This window comes from Rhinoderma darwinii, chromosome 12 (assembly GCF_050947455.1).
Source record: "Rhinoderma darwinii isolate aRhiDar2 chromosome 12, aRhiDar2.hap1, whole genome shotgun sequence".
In the NCBI taxonomy this organism is placed as follows: Eukaryota; Metazoa; Chordata; class Amphibia; order Anura; family Rhinodermatidae; genus Rhinoderma; species Rhinoderma darwinii.
This window is the reverse complement of record NC_134698.1, coordinates 30,983,477-30,999,302: the sequence shown is the minus strand read 5'-3', so window position 1 is coordinate 30,999,302 and position 15,826 is coordinate 30,983,477. Positions and strand designations below refer to the sequence as shown.

General features: G+C 41.3%; 1 protein-coding gene across 1 annotated transcript in view; it reads right to left on the bottom strand.

Annotated features, from left to right (window-relative positions):
* BAHD1 (bromo adjacent homology domain containing 1) overlaps positions 1-12,916 on the bottom strand; it is a 172,683-nt gene extending 159,767 nt beyond the window's left edge. The window contains exon 1 of the mRNA XM_075844758.1: positions 12,750-12,916. The gene's annotated coding sequence lies outside the window, so the exon portion shown is untranslated. The remainder of the gene's footprint in view (positions 1-12,749) is intronic.
* Positions 12,917-15,826: the final 2,910 nt, after the last annotated feature.

Sequence of the window (15,826 nt, the reverse complement as noted above, 5' to 3'; positions counted from 1 at the left end):
GCCTACAGGCGGCAGGGTGGCATCACCTACAGGGGGCAGGGTGGCATCACCTACAGGGGGCTGGGTGGCATCACCAACAGGGGGCTGGGTGGCATCACCAACAGGGGGCTGGGTGGCATCACCAACAGGGGGCTGGGTGGCATCACCAACAGGGGGCTGGGTGGCATCACCAACAGGGGGCTGGGTGGCATCACCAACAGGGGGCTGGGTGGCATTACCTACAGGGGGCTGGGTGGCATTACCTACAGGGGGCTGGGTGGCATTACCTTCCAGGGGGGCTGTGGCATTACCTACCAAGGGCTGTGTGTGGCAACAAATTTAAATGAAATTCATCCGATTATAAAACGGACAGGGAAAAAAAACGGATGCAAATCGGCCGGTAAAAACGACAACACGGCCCGGAACGGAATGGATGCAAACCGGCCGGGAAAATCGGCCAAAAACGTCCGATTTTCCCGGCAGACACTCGGACCCTGTCGTGTGAATGAGGCCAGAGGGGATCTTGTTAATATGTATAAGTATATGTGTGGTTAATACAGAGAACTAGCACGTGATCTGTTCCTTCCAAGGACTCTACAAAGGACCAGGGGCATTCATTGCGTGTGGAAGAAAGACATCAATATAGGAAAGGGTTCTTTACAGTTAGAGTGGTCAATCAATGGAATGCCCTACCCCAAGAGGTAGTGAGGGCAGAAACTATGTCCGCATTTTAAAAAAAAAAGGCTAGATGATTACTCACAAACGGCATTGAGGATAATAATTAATCAAGCAAAGAATGACGGGTAATTTATTGAGAAAGGTTGAACTTGATGGACCTGTGTCTCTTTTCAACCTATGTAACTATGTAAATGAAAACACAATGGCGCACATCTACGAATGCGGTCTAATAGTCACAGTGTAAACTTAAACCCGGTAGCCACAAAATGCACCAAATTGATCCCAGTTGCGCATCTTGAATGACCTGTTAGACACTTTTTTTTTTCTTCCTTTTCATGTGTCTTATTTGGCGCCAGATTTTTTGTGCATTTTAAAACAAGCCTCATTCCAGCAAGACAGGCCCTTTTCTCATTAAGTCACATCCCTTTTGCCAGACCCTTTTAAAAAGTGTCTAGTGAGGGGCAAACAACAAAATTGCGCCAAGCTGCGCCACAAATTAGTGCATTTTTCCCAACCGCATGACTTCCAGTGCCTACAGTTGGACGTAATAACGGACCGCCAGCAGAATGACAATTAAATTAGCAAGTGGGTGGGTTAGTTGTGAATAATTATTGTGTGGCTGGAGTTCTCCTTTAAGGTCCACTGACAACTATAGAACGCAGTTTCGTGTGACATCAGTAATTGCATCGGAGCTCCGTTACCCAAGAGTTGTTCACAAACAAGACGGCCTTGGCGTGGACTACCACTGACACAAAGTGACGGAAAGATATTACACACACATGACATCACATGCCTGTATCCAGGCTTCCCTTCACTCCAAACAAACGACACCACAACTTGTCCCAGCATCATAATGAAGACATGTCACTGTGTACATGGGACCTGTTATACTTAGAGCAACGTTAACCCCGTAACGACCGGCGTATAGTGTTTCTATGCCGGCCATTGGGGGTAGTTCTTCTGAAGAGCTGACTTTTCACTTCGCTGCTTCAGAAGAAGTTTTCCCGCATCGAGCGGGGTGCTCCTGAAGCCCAGGCTGTTGCCAACAGCCTCGGCCTTCAGAGGGGATCGATCGGAGACCACCAGCAGTGGTCTCCGATCAGGTTTAACCCCTCAGATGCGGTGCTCAATAGTGAGCACCGCAACTGAGTGGTTTAGAGGGAGGGGGCAATGGCGGGGTGCGGATGGTTTCTATGGCAGCCCTTAGTAAACGCCTGTTAAATACCAGAGGCATGGCTAACAGATGCTGGTCAGTTTTACACTGACAGGCAATAATAATAAACTGCAATACAGAAGTATTGCAGTGTATTATAAAAGCGATCAAAAGATCGCACAGTAAAGTCCCCTAGTGGGACTACCCAAAAAAAAGTTTAAAAAAAAGTTTGAAATAAATACATAAAAGTCCAAGTAAAAAAAATTCAAAACAGCTTTTCCCCCTACAAAATACTTAGCTATGAAAAAAAGTTAAAAGTTACTCATATTTGGTATCGCCGTGTCCAATGTCAGAATTGCGGTTTACTGTTCATCCTGCCTTCAAAAAACATTTGATAAAAAGCGATCAAAAAAAGTCACATGTGCTTCAAAATGGTACCAACAAAAACCAAAAGTCGTCCCGCAAAAAAAAGTGAATCAATAAATTGGTCAATAAATGAGTAAATAATTAATAATTTATAAGTACCCCAAAAAATTGTGCTATTAAAAAATACAGCTTGTCCCGCAAAAAACAAGTCCATATACGGCTATGTCGACGGAAAACTAAAAAAGTTAGAGCTGTTTGAAGAAGACGTTGGAAAAAACGTAAAAAATGTGCTTGGCCGTTCAGGTTTAAAATACCTTCAGCATTAAGGGGTTAACAGGCATCGATCTAATGTTCGTCTAATAAATATACTCCGATGATATCAGGAAAGCAGAATAAAAACATGCAAGGAGAGGTACAAGCGGGAGCGGCGCCGCGGCCGCATCTATATATAGGACATCCTATGCCGGGCTATCCATACTGTCCGGCTAGCACAGCACACACGAGGTTCTATAATCTGTATACATTTAGTCATCCGACAGTCTGACTCTCAAGGACACGTTCCTTCCCATGGCGCCTCGCTTATAATGGCTCTGTCGTTCCTAGACGGAGGAGCGCGCTCATTTATGATGACCGTGCACTCCTGATATAGAGGTCTCGCCGTACGACTGCACAGAGGCGATTTGTTTTTGGTTTTTTCATCAGAGAAATCTCCTAATGAGTCTTTCTGCCATTAGTCTTGTGAAATTCAATGTTAAATTGCAGTTCTGTACTGGAAATAGGCGACAGATTATCAGACTTTCTAGATTGTCGCATGCCGGATGAAGAGATTTTCATCACACAAAACATTTTTGGAAATTCACGCAAAGCGAAGGTGTAACGAGAGTCCGACTGTCATATAAACCAAAAATAGAAGGCTCATTGCTCCTGGTCAATGGCATGGTTTGTATGTTTTAGGCCAGGATCACACACCGTTTCTGTGGCAGTTTTGTGAGCCAAAGTCAGAAGTGGATCCAAAAGAAGAAACGATATAAAGAAAAGAGTGTTTGAAAAAAAAAAGAGCCAAAAACCGATACAAAACCGCATCAAAACGGTGTGTGATCCTGGCCTTAGGCTGGAAACACACATGCAGTTTTTGATGCAGTTGTTTGAGCAAAATCCAAAAGGAAGATGGTATAGCATAGCAGAAAGACTGATCGGTCTCCTCTTTTTTTATATGCACTTGTAATTTGCTCAAAAAACTGCATCGAAAACTGTACCAAAAACTGAATGTGTGAATCCAGCCTTAGGCAGAGTAATATATGTACAAGCGTGTTGCCGCGCAATCATGTATCTCATTCCATGTAAGCAGAAATATCAGACGAATGTTATTCGCTCGCCACAAGCTCACCAGTGCAATGTGCTGCTACCGGTTTAGCATTTGTTCACATGCAGCAGATTTGTACAATTTATCTAAATAGGACGTGCCGAAATCCATACACATGCTGCAGACGCAACCGGCTGTAAGGAGCTCATTGTCAGTCGCATACATTTCTACAAGAAATCTGCGTCGTGTGAACATAGCAAGCACTGGGGGAAACGTGTAACTGGAGTAACATGCTCATACTCCAAAAAGGCAAGTGCATAATAGTCGTGAAGAGTAAAAAGTGTTACTCCCTCTCCTTTCATCTTCTCTTCTGAGGAACCTTGATAATTGACTACAACATTAGGGAGGCGTCATCCTAATATTACACCAGGAATAAACAGAGGTATGATTTTCTTGTAGTGGTCCAGAAATAAGAACTTTCAAAGATATTAGTAGAAAACAATACAATTTTTTTTTAAATCAGACACCAAAGGCAATTTTCTAGAAGAATTGGCCACCAGTGGTCTGCCCAGTGTTGAATTACACCCTAGATCAGGGGTCCCAAAAATGCGGCCCCTGATGCTGCCCTCTGTGGCCCGCGGGTCACCAAATCCCCCGAGACATCCTCGGGACAGGAGAGGGCAGGCCGAAGGAGCCACACACACGCCCCCCTGTATAAAAGTGCTGCACCTCACACAGCCCCCGGTAGATAGCGCTAAACAAACCCACCCTGTCGTCAGCTCTACACCTATCCTCTTATCTAGATAGCTCCATTGGGGCTCCCTCTAGGAGTAGAATCTCCAGCCAGAGAGTTGTCAATGCTCTGGCCTGGGATTCCTCTCCTGGAGGAGCCCCTGATGTCACTGTCCCATCAGGGGATCCTCCTGGAACGGAATCCACGGCCAGAGCGTTTTGCCGACGCTCTGGTCGGCGATTCCGCTCCTAGAGGTGGCCACTGACGTCACTGTCCGTATATGTCACGTCAAGTGCTCCTCCAGGAGAGGAATCCCCGATGCTCTGGCTGAGGATTCCACTCGAGTGAGCCCCAATGGAGCTATCTACAAAGGGGTGTGTGCGGCACCATCTGCCGGGGGCACAATGGCACCATCTAAAAAGGGGTTGGCCAATCTTTACATTCTTGTGTCTGCCAAACGCTGCCAACTGAGCAGCCGGACTGCATTTAGCAATTCAAACACAATTGTTAATGTAGTATTGTTATAGTAATGTAGTATTATTAGGGTATGTGCACACGTAGTGGCCAAAAACGTCTGAAAATACAGAGCTGTTTTCAAGGGAAAACAGCCCCTGCTTTTCAGACGTTGTTTGAGCAACTCGCGTTTTTCGCTGCATTTTTCACGTCCGTTTTTGGAGCTGTTTTCATTGGAGTCTATGAGAAAACAGCTCCAAAAACGTCCAAAGAAGTGTCCTGCACTTCTTTTGACGAGGCTGTATTTTTACGCGTCGTCGTTTGACAGCTGTCAAACGACGACACGTAAATGACAGGTCGTCTGCACAGTACGTCGGCAAACCCATTCAAATGAATGGGCAGATGTTTGCCGACGTATTGTAGCCTTATTTTCAGACGTAAAACGAGGCATATTACGCTTCGTTTACGTCTGAAAATAGGTTGTGTGAACCCAGCCTTATAGTAATGCAGTAGTGTTATAGTAATATAATATTGTTATAGTAATGTAGTAATATAGTAATGTAGTATTGTTATAGTAATGTAGTAATGTAGTATTATAGTAATGTAGTAATATAGTAATGTAGTATGGTTATAGTAATGTAGTAGTGTTATAGTAATGTAGTAGTGTAGTAGTGTTATAGTAATGTAGTATTGTTATAGTAATGTAGTATTGTTATAGTAATGTAGTATTGTTATAGTAATGTAGTATTGTTATAGTAATGTAGTATTGTTATAGCAACGTAGTACTGTTATAGTAATGTAGTATTGTTATAGTAATGTAGTATTGTTATAGCAATGTAGTATTATAGTAATGTAGTATTGTTATAGTAATGTAGTAATGTAGTATTATAGTAATGTAGTAATATAGTAATGTAGTATGGTTATAGTAATGTAGTAGTGTTATAGTAATGTAGTAGTGTTATAGCAATGTAGTATTGTTATAGTAATGTAGTATTATAGTAATGTAGTAATATAGTAATGTAGTATGGTTATAGTAATGTAGTAGTGTTATAGTAATGTAGTAGTGTAGTAGTGTTATAGTAATGTAGTATTGTTATAGTAATGTAGTATTGTTATAGTAATGTAGTATTGTTATAGCAACGTAGTACTGTTATAGTAATGTAGTATTGTTATAGTAATGTAGTATTGTTATAGCAATGTAGTATTATAGTAATGTAGTATTGTTATAGTAATGTAGTAATGTAGTATTATAGTAATGTAGTAATATAGTAATGTAGTATGGTTATAGTAATGTAGTAGTGTTATAGTAATGTAGTAGTGTTATAGTAATGTAGTAGTGTTATAGTAATGTAGTATTGTTATAGTAATGTAGTAGTGTTATAGTAATGTAGTAGTGTTATAGTAATGTAGTATTGTTATAGTAATGTAGTATTGTTATAGCAATGTAGTATTGTTATAGCAACATAGTACTGTTATAGTAATGTAGTATTGTTATAGTAATGTAGTATTGTTATAGCAATGTAGTATTATAGTAATGTAGTATTGTTATAGTAATGTAGTATTGTTATAGTAATGTAGTATTGTTATAGTAATGTAGTATTGTTATAGTAATGTAGTATTGTTATAGTAATGTAGTATAATTATAGTAATGTAGTATTGTTATAGTAATGTAGTATTGTTATAGTAATGTAGTATTGTTATAGTACTGTAGTATTGTTATATTAATGTAGTATTGTTAGTTATAGTAATGTAGTATTATTATAGTAATGCAGTATTGTTATAGTAATATAGTAATGTAGTATTGTTATAGTAATGTAGTATAGTTAGTTATAATAATATAATAATGCAGTATGGTTATAGCAATATAGTAGTGTTATAGTAATGTCGTATTATTATCATAGTAATGTCGTATTGTTATAGTAATGTAGTATTGTTAGTTATAGCAATATAGTATGGTTATAGCAATGTAGTATTGTTATAGTAATGTAGTATTGTTATAGTAATGTAGTATTATTATAGTTATGTAGTATTGTTATATTAATGTAGTATTGTTAGTTATAGTAATGCAGTATTATTATAGTAATGCAGTATTGTTATAGTAATGTAGTATTGTTATAGTAATGTAGTATTGTTATAATAATGTATCAGTGTTATAGTAATGTAGTAATATAATATTGTTATAGTAATGTAGTAATGTAGTATTGTTATAGTAATGTAGTATGGTTATAGCAATGTAGTATTATTATAGTAATGTAGTATTATTATAGTAATATAGTATTGTTATATTAATGTAGTACTGTTAGTTATAGTAATATAGTAATGCAGTATTATTATAGTAATGCAGCAGTGTTATAGTAATGCAGTATTGTTATAGTAATGTAGTAATATAGTAATGTAGTATTGTTATAGTAATGTAGTATTATAGTAATGTAGGATTATAGTAATGTAGTATTGTTATAGTAATGTAGTATTGTTATAGTAATGTAGTATTATAGTAATGTAGTATTGTTATAGTAATGTAGTAATGTAGTAGTGTTATAGTAATGTAGTAATATAGTAATGTAGTATGGTTATAGTAATGTAGTATTGGTATAGTAATGTAGTATTATTATAGTAATGTAGTAATATAGTAATGTAGTAATATAGTAATGTAGTATTATTATAGTAATGTAGTATTGTTATAGTAATGTAGTACTATAGTAATGTAGTATTGTTATAGTAATGTAGTATTGTTATAGTAATGTAGTATTATTATAGTAATGTAGTATTGTTATAGTAATGTAGTATTATTATAGTAATGTAGTAATATAGTAATGTAGTATTGTTATAGTAATGTAGTAATATAGTAATGTAGTAATGTAGTAATGTAGTATTATTATAGTAATGTAGTATTATTATAGTAATGTAGTATTATAGTAATGTAGTATTGTTATAGTAATGTATTATTATAGTAATGTAGTGTTATTATAGTAATGTAGTATTATAGTAATGTAGTATTGTTATAGTAATGTATTATTATAGTAATGTAGTAATATAGTAATGTAGTATTGTTATAGTAATGTAGTAATATAGTAATGTAGTATTATTATAGTAATGTAGTATTATAGTAATGTAGTATTGTTATAGTAATGTATTATTATAGTAATGTAGTATTGTTATAGTAATGTAGTATTGTCATAGTAGTTCAAATAACTAATTGATTAACAATTTAGTATTGTATCAAATTTGAAAGTAATGCCGCCCGTCAACTTTTTTTTTTCTATGTGCGACCCATTTACCCGGACGAGTTTGAGACCCCTAATGTGGATAGTACAAGGCATGGCCAGCTACAGCCTGGTCCTTCATTGTGACAACTGCATGTCCTTATCATAAAAAGGAGGAGAGATTAATAGATGAAAGCGTATAAATATTGAGGTATCACGGTGGACCGGAAATACTCCTAACTGGCTGCACCTCCAAACCTACCCATGTTCCTCACATCACTGAAAAGGTTATTCCCATCAGGGACATTTATGGCACATCCAGAGAATATATTCGATAGATGCAGGTCCCACCTCTGGAGTAACAATGCTAAGAGATGGAAAGTGCTAGACTCCTGGTAAGTGCAGCTCAGGGACAAGTGATCAGTAAATCTTCCGTCTTGTCCCTGGATCTCATCAGTCTTTACATTCTGGCAGCTTCACTACCACCACTTACGTGAGAATCATCGGAGCACAATCAGATATGTTCATGAGGAGATCAGCAGCTACGCCCCAGGGCTCTTCCTGGCCCCAAAGTAAAAGGGACACTAAACTTTATGTAAATACGTTGGGCGCAATCTATTGTTGCCTGGAAGCAACCGTGACACACCGACGGACCTTTTTATTTTAAAAATATTGCCTTTCAAAAGGTTTACATAGCCTTTAAATAAAAAAAAAAGTATTGTGCAAACAGACTTAATTTTACTATTTAATAACATGTAGAATCTCAACTTTTCTGTGCTAAAACTGTAAGCGCAACAAAAACACCCCACGTGAACCCGAGCGGAGTGTTAAAGAGGACCCGTCACTCGGTCATGGACGTTGAACTGATTAACTGACCTGAATAGCGCCGTCTCCCTGATTCCAGTGCTGGTGGTTTGTTTTTTTTCTTTTCTAGACCCCCCTTCCAGAGATTTATTCCACTGTTGTGTTTACTCCCTATATGCTAATTTTCTGTAGCTATCCAACGGGGTGGAGCTAACTTCCCTGCCTCTGATGCTGACCAATCAGAGTGAGGCAGCTGGAGGGTAGTTAACGCCCTGTTGGCTAACTAGAGAAAATTGAGCCAACCCAACAGTGGTCCATATCTCTGGAATGGGGGGGGTCCAGGAAAAAAAGAAAAATGCCGCTGGAATCAGGGAGACAACGCTATGCAGGTCAGTAAACCAGTTCAACTTATATGACCGAGTGACAAGACAGAAGATTTACTTCCATTAAAGTGCGATTCCTTTAATCCGGCATTCAACAACATTCACAGGACTGCATGATCATCTGAAATTTCTCAGAACAGAAAACAAAGCGCCAATTCTAAGCCTCTTATTTAATATTTACTCGTAGTTACTATTTTATTCGGACTATTTAACGTGAATTCTCTATCCTTAGAAGTAAATTTTCTATGTCCAATAAAGAACATCCCAAGATCTGGCGTTCATGCCGGATTACAGGACTCTACAGTATGTGTATACATCTGTACGTGCGTGCAAGTGTTAATGACGGATAAATCCGGTGACGTTCCTTAGAAGATAAAATTGACCGCAGGGATACGTTGTGTAGTAATGGCCGGCTCTACATTCTTTGTACATAGCAATAGTTCTGATTGTAACACTTACACAATCCAATATTGTAAGGATCATCGAGCAATACCGATCACCGATCACAAAACCGCTATTTGCACAACTGACCCATCTGTATCGGACACAAGACCCATAACCACTGGGTTCAACATGGACTTATGTGACGGCTCAAGGACAGTCAATGCCCAGTCCAAATATTAAGACATGTCCTATAAAAATCGGACTACCCCGTGGGATCAGTATTAGCCAATTATATATTGTTTTACAGCCTAATATTTTAATGAGTTTTCTCTTTGGAATAAAAAGTTGACAAATTTTCTAATATACTGTGTATATCAATTTTTCAGTCTCTGTTTGCAGTCATTGAATGGGAACTTTCACAGTTTTTTTTTTTTTCCAGAGGAAGAAAATCTGCCCTAGTCGTATGACTTAAGCTTTGTACACATCGGCGTTGCAGCATCCGTTTTAGCGGATCCGTTAAAATTAAAAATGGACATACTGACTGATGCCAGACTGAACGCAACAGAAGGTAAAATAGGTTTGTTTTTGATGGTTCAGTTTACCAGATCCGTCAAAAAAACGGACTCGTCTTTCAGTTTGTCATCAGCTCTGACGGAAAGCTACGACGGAACGCCAGAGCGAAGTCCTGACGCAGATGTGAATGAAGCCTTAGACCTGTCTTTACCGTAATATTTACATAGAAAAGATACAACACATTTAATAGAATTTGTTTATACAAGAGGTCTCCAACCCGAAGCTGTCGAAACCGATGCGAAACTACAACTCCTAAACTTTGGCTGCCGGGGCATGCTGGGAGTTGCAGTTCTGCAACAGCTGGAGCGCCGTGGTTAAAAGATTTAAGTAGTGTCTGACAAAGACCGCTAGACAGGCACGGCCGCCATAGTCTGAATTCTATTTCCGAGTATCGCTCACAGAGCTTCATATTAAAACCATTATATCAGGAAATAATTGACATGGAGAATATTGTGCGTTATTTATATAAAGGAAAAAAATTAAATCTTAAAACACAAGCGCAAACTTTATCTGTCTTAACCATAAAATTTTTTAAAAAAACTGAAAAACAAAATAAATTGAACCCTCTGGCCCTCCATCCACATCTCTATATAATGCTATACAAGGGGGGGGGGGGTGATCTGTCAGACATTTATCAGCCTTTTCTGGTAAAGCTGGTTTATAATCTGTATTGCTACCTTTAAACCTCCTACGAGGGCTGTCACCCAAATTTCCCAGGATCCTGAATGGCAAATCTGCCTAGTTGTCAAATGGTACATCCCTACAGTCTTTTAAACATGGCCGTATAGCTTATAGTGCGAACACAGCGCAGACCCCAGGAAACGAGCAGCTTATGTTTAGTGGAGAACACACACAATATTATACAATACACGGACAGTATGTTACATATTTACTAAACACGATCGGTCCATGTAACAATATTGATGTCTGCAGGACTCGATGTATCTACACAACTCGTCCACGGCTCCTGCGGACAATCAAGAATTCCAATAATAAAATAGGAAAAATACAAAACAAGTGTCAAATGCAGCAGCAACTTATCAGTATCCAAGAATCCAGGGAAGAGGAGCGATCAGGATTTACTGTCTCCACAATACACAAGATCAATGGACATAGCGTGTAAACCGTGCCATAGACTGGTGACGGGCAGTCCGGTCTACCATCAGGGGAACAGGGTCTACCATCAGGGGAACAGGGTCTACCATCAGGGGAACAGGGTCTACCATCAAGGGAACAGGGTCTACCATCAAGGGAACAGGGACCATTGTTTACAACCAAGATAAACTTTCTCAGCGTTCCTGGCGGCCGCTTATCCTAATCTAATCATAGGAAGAACATGGCGGTCTAGTCGCTGGTGGAGTGGAGGTGGATACCGGTCGGCAAAGTCTAGCAGAGGGTGACACGTAAACCCCATCAATCATGTCAGATCCCATAAAGAAAGGGACTGTCTCAGCTTTACAGGCGGACAGTGACAAGGCAGGAACTTCCTGGAGGATGAAATGTAGCACAATCCATATGCAAATAGTCGGTGTCACCTGTCACTAAACCCTCTCACCAAGAGGCACCTACGGACGATCACTCTCCACAGGGGTCTACAAGTAAGATCCCGCTGCGCTTCTCATTCGACCCAAGGCCACAGTGATGGTGGGTACTATATTCCGATGCCCAGATCACTCCTTTATGGATGGTGAACCATCACACGCTGAAATCAATGGACGTCCATGCAATGCAAAAAAACAGCTGTCCTCCGGATCTCTGCAGCTGCTCCCCGGCCTGGACAATAGAGGGGGTTTCCGACCCACAAACTCTATTACCCCATACAACAAAAATACAGGGATGGACTTTAGGAGCCACTTTGACCTCTCTAGACGCCAATTTCATAAGAACTTTCCCAAATATCAATAGGAAACTAGCTGAAAAATTAGGAAATGATAGACATATGGAAAAGCGGGTCACAGTAGACAATTCCTTTAAGTAGGAAACTCCTTACATGAACTTTTATCTTCAGTCTGTTCACGTTAAACTAGGAGACCGTCCTTTACGAGGACACCGCCATTAGATGGCAAGCTCCTATGGACAGGACTACGGTAACTTGTTACTCTTATTTCCTGGATTGTACTTCTGTATTTTACACATTTTTACGTCAGTTTTGTAGCACGATGTACAGCGCCCACGAAAGTTTATGGCGCTAAATAAGTGTGAGAAAGACTCAGGTGTATACGACACTTGACAGGCGACGTTAGAAGGAAAAAACGGACCACGGCGCAATTCATACGTCAAGAAGACGCCAGTTAGCGGCACCACGTACTTATGCCAGTTTTGGAGGGCGACTCATTATATACAGGGCACATGTGGATCAAAGTAACACATGACCACATTATAGAGAATATACATTTAGCTGCGTCCACAACTCCCACCATCTCCTGTACGACTACAACCTTCATTATGTAACATTATTGCTGCTTTACACATTAGTGTTGGCAGAACTTTTCATCAGGTCTTATTATTACATTAGTGCAGGTACATGACGCACATCCACACGTCCGTACATATCACACACGTACGTACGCACATCCCAACCATCGCCCAAAGGGGTGACACCTGCCCCTATCATCCCCACACACAGAGTCCTCCGCCCGCTCCGTGCCCCCAACACCCTCCCCCCTCCTCTTCCACCCGTCCCCGGGTCCCTCGTGTTGTCACCGCATTCCCGCCCACGCCACTGTCACACGCTTACCTGTCACCCGGGGGTACTCCACACGGAGCAGCTCTGGAGGGGGCGGGTGTCTGCGGTGACGAGGTGAGCTGATGGTGGGAGGGGCTCCGGGTGACAGCGGAGGGAGGGTTCCAAGTCTCCGGGATCCGCTACGCCGCAGCTCGCACTGACTCTGTCTTCCTGCTACGCCCCCTGCGGCCAATGGCTGAGCTCCGAGAAGCTCTGACCAATCAAGTGCGAGCACTCGTCTCACCATGTCGTCCAATAAGAAAAGAACGGGACTAGATCAGTTGACCAATGAAAGAGAAGAAAAGTGCCTGGAGCCAATGATAGATTGACCGTCGTGAAGGGCCAATTGCGGAGGGAGCTCAGGGGGATAACGCTCCAATAATAACTGGGGCTGGGGCTCTGCCTCACACACCCAGGAGATGGGTACAGGGGAGTTCGCTAGTTCACACTGATACCCCACTGACCATTGCATCCTTCATGTCATCACATAGGACACTGGTCCCATAATATCCACGCTTCAGCCCGCACTGACAGCAGCCGCTGCTTATCTGTCACCCGGGACATCCATGTGCCACACTGGTAGCAGCATCCTCCTGTCACCACCTACTGAGCGGCGACCCCACTCTCAGGGACGTGCCCGCCTGACCTGTTTATAGCCTGATAATGATGTCGCAGGGGCGGGATATGGCGCTTATATGATATGAGCGAAGTCTGCCATAGATTCTTCAAAAGTCCCGCTGCCCAAATTCACACTTGTAGAGCAGGTGTACGACCTACTACACGTACTGATAGTTCTGTACAAGGCAAAACTTACACCATGGTAAAATGCCAAAATATCAGTACCATGCCTTGAAAATATGCCACCAGTGCCCAAATAATTTTGCCATATAGTGCCCTGTAATAGTACCGTGCAACGCTCATACAGTGCCCAAATCATACTGTCATATAGTGCCCTGTAATAGTACCATGCACCGCTCATACAGTGCCCAAATTATACTGCCATATAGTGCCCTGTAATTGTACCATGCAACGCTCATACAGTGCCCAAATCATACTGCCATATAGTGCCCTGTAATAGTACCATACAACGCTCATACAGTGCCCAAATCATACTGCCATATAGTGCCCTGTAATAGTACCATGCACCGCTCATACAGTGCCCAAATTATACTGCCATATAGTTCCCTGTAATTGTACCATGCAACGCTCATAGTGCCCAAATAATACTGCCATATAGTGCCCTGTAATAGTACCATACAACGCTCATACAGTGCCTAAATCATACTGCCATATAGTGCCCTGTAATTGTACCATGCAACGCTCATACAGTGCCCAAATCATACTGCCATATAGTGCCCAGTAATAGTACCATACAACGCTCATACAGTGCCCAAATCATACTGCCATATAGTGCCCTGTAATAGTACCATGCACCGCTCATACAGTGCCCAAATTATACTGCCATATAGTTCCCTGTAATTGTACCATGCAACGCTCATACAGTGCCCAAATAATACTGCTATATAGTGCCCTGTAATAGTACCATACAACGCTCATACAGTGCCCAAATCATACTGCCATATAGTGCCCTGTAATAGTACCATGCAACGCTCATACAGTGCCCAAATTATACTGCCATATAGTGCCCTGTAATAGTACCGTGCAACGCTCATACAGTGCCCAAATCATACTGCCATATAGTGCCCTGTAATAGTACCATGCACCGCTCATACAGTGCCCAAATTATACTGCCATATAGTGCCCTGTAATTGTACCATGCAACGCTCATACAGTGCCTAAATCATACTGCCAGTTAGTGCCCTGTAATAGTACCATGCAACGCTCATACAGTGCCCAAATAATACTGCCATATAGTGCCCTGTAATAGTACCATGCAACGCTCATACAGTGCCTAAATAATACTGCCATATAGTGCCCTGTAATAGTACCATGCAGTGCTCATACAGTGCCCAAATAATACTGCCATATAGTTCCCTGTAAGAGTACCATGCAACGCTCATACAGTGCCTAAATAATACTGCCATATAGTTCCCTGTAATAGTACCATACAACGCTCATACTGTGCGGAAATAATACTGCCATATAGTGCCCTGTAATAGTACCATGCAACGCTCATACAGTGCCTAAATAATACTGCCATATAGTGCCCTGTAATAGTACCATGCAGTGCTCATACAGTGCCCAAATAATACTGCCATATAGTTCCCTGTAAGAGTACCATGCAACGCTCATACAGTGCCTAAATAATACTGCCATATAGTTCCCTGTAATAGTACCATACAACGCTCATACTGTGCGGAAATAATACTGCCATATAGTGCCCTAAAGTCCAAAAGATATTGTGGACTTTATCTCATCCTGCACTGTGTGCGCTTCCAACAAAGTTGCTCACTCCAAGCCTGCTGGTCTGCTCCAACCTCTGCCTGTGCCCAATGCTTCCTGGCAGCATATAGCAATGGACTTTGTCACAGACCTTCCTTCCTCTGCAGGATGTAATACGGTCTGGGTGGTGGAGGACAGGTTCTCGAAGATGGCTCATTTTGTTTCGATGACCGGCCTACCTTCTGCCTCTCGACTGGCTAACCTCTTCATCCATAACATCTTCCGCTTGCATGACTTGCCTCTTCATATCGTGTCTGATCGGGGGGTTTAGTTCACCTCAAAGTTCAGGAGAGCCCTCTGTAAACTCATAGATGTGAAGTTGGACTTTTCTTCAGCCTACCATCCCCAGTCCAATGGTCAAGTCGAGAGGATTAACCAAATCATGGAGAATTATCTTCGCCATTTCATCTCCACGTGGCATGATGACTGGGTACAACTTATTCTCATACAACAACAACACGAGTGAGTCCACTGTTTCTACACCATTCTACATTGTGTACGGCCAACATCTATGAATCCCTCTTCCTGTTCCGGCTACATCCCAGGTACCCGCAGCTGACTCTGCATTTGGAGACTTTCTACAGGTCTGGCAGCAAACCCGGTCCTCTATTCTACAGGCAGTAGATCGCATGATGCGAAAGTTGGATCTGCCAGGTACCAAAGTCTGGCTGTCCTCTAGGAATATC